This window comes from Arachis hypogaea, chromosome 15 (genome assembly GCF_003086295.3).
Source record: "Arachis hypogaea cultivar Tifrunner chromosome 15, arahy.Tifrunner.gnm2.J5K5, whole genome shotgun sequence".
NCBI lineage: Eukaryota > Viridiplantae > Streptophyta > Magnoliopsida > Fabales > Fabaceae > Arachis > Arachis hypogaea.
In genome coordinates this window covers 137,716,394-137,718,350 of record NC_092050.1, presented here as the reverse complement: position 1 = coordinate 137,718,350, position 1,957 = coordinate 137,716,394, and the positions used below count along the sequence as shown (strand labels likewise).

Sequence of the window (1,957 nt, the reverse complement as noted above, 5' to 3'; positions counted from 1 at the left end):
TCTGAATGTGACTAAATCGATGGCAGCCAAAACCAAACAAGGAGGCATTAATTAAGCCAAATTTAGGGTGCATTTAGAAAACAATAAAAAAGAATTAATGATTATTGTGTTGAACTTCTAAAAGTAAATCCAGGTTCATCTGTTGTCCTCAAAGTGATTCGATCCCCAAATTTTGCTCCAGAAATCCAGAACTCATAATTGATAAGCTACTGTATTTTCCATAGACTGTATGTATATTTCGATACATACAAAAAAAGCTTCCAGCACTATATTGTGAAAAAAAAAGAGAACTTCTATAACTATTTGAAAATACAAAATAATTTTTCATTCTTATCTCTCTAACTACTTCACTTCTATTTCTTAAATTAATTTCGTTCAAATGCACGAAATTTTTATTGATTACATATTATACGCATACAAAGAGATTTTTAGCAAATAACTTTTGCCGTAGCAACATGAAAGGGAAAAGGAGTGTCTGCCCATGAATATGTGAAGGTAACAGGATGGTACATAGTTACTGGGTAACCATCGTTGATAAGACAAGTGTTTCCCTGAATTTTCAAAATTGCAGGGTTAATAGACTCCTTACTTTTAAATCCTGAACAACTTAGAAGGACATTAGCGAATTTACATGGACACTCGGTGGTTAACCAAACTCGAAACTCTTCCGTTCCATTTATTTTGCCCTCAGATTCCTGCTCAAGCTTAAGACCACTTAATTGGCACTCGCCATAGCCTGAGATATACATATAGTTGCACCAAAATAACAAACAAATTAAAATCATTAGTCGTAACAAAAATACTATATACACAAAAAAAAAAAATCAATCTTTAAATTAATTATAGTTCTGTGTGTGTGCATATATATAGAATCTGGAATTTTCATGTTAACCATAAAATGAAAAAGAAAAAAAGAAAAAGAAAGAGGGAGTAGAAATTCATGCATTTGAAAAGTGAAAAGTAATTACATTGAGAAATAAAGGCAAGAAAGAAAAATATGCTGATAAGTGTGATAACTTTGTTGTTCATGGCACCCATTTTTTTCTTCTGAAAAATCAGTGCTTCAATGAATTTGAACTTATCTAATGTATTTCAACATTCTTTTGGGGTGTGTCTTTTATAGTTACACACAATTTTATCTAAAATTAATTACTATTACATATTTTGAATAAATTAAAATTAAAATATTAAAATTTAAATAATTGATTATTTTACTTGCAAATTAAATATACAGGTTTGAAATTAGGGAGAAATAGAATAACTTGATTTTTCAAACCTTATAAAATTTCACGTTTTTGATCTTGTTTGGTAAAACTTGTATTTTTCTAAGTCCATTTATTACGGTTGAATTTTGAAAAATAATTTTATAAAAATAACTTTTAAAAAATGCAAGTAACGATAATTATATTTAATAAAATAAATTTTAAAATTTAAAAAGACTATAATAGACATAAATATAAGAATAAATTTAGATATTTATTAATATATGCTGTTATATTTAAAGTTTTTAAATTGATTTGATTAACACAAACTAATTTTAAAAAATTCTTCATTTGATCTTTTTAAAAATATTCTTAATATTTAAAAACTGCAAGTATAAATAAATAATATTTTTAAGAGGAATTATCCAAATCAGTCTCCAAGATTTAAAAACCGATATTTTAGTTCTCAAGAATAATGAATACACAAAAACATCGTTAAAGTTTTATTTCGGTAGACAAATTAATCCCAATTAATTTTTCAGCGGAGTAATTACCCAAATCAGTTCCCAAGAATTTTAAAATCAGACATTTTAGTCCCAAAAAAAATTAATACATAAATCAATCTCTAACATTTTTCTCTGTCATACATAACAGTCTTCTGTCTATTTTTTGGCATGACTCACTAAATTCTTCAAGTATTTATTAGAAAACGAATATTAATAGATATTATAATCAAATTAACTTTTAAGCATATA

General features: G+C 26.3%; 1 long non-coding RNA gene across 1 annotated transcript; it reads right to left on the bottom strand.

The window, feature by feature from the left end:
- Positions 1 to 369: 369 nt before the first annotated feature.
- LOC112747184 (uncharacterized) lies at positions 370 to 1,097 on the bottom strand. The gene is made up of 2 exons (XR_011873065.1): positions 969 to 1,097; positions 370 to 736 (listed from the first exon to the last, which is right to left on the bottom strand). It is a non-coding gene; the product is annotated as an uncharacterized lncRNA (long non-coding RNA).
- Positions 1,098 to 1,957: the final 860 nt, after the last annotated feature.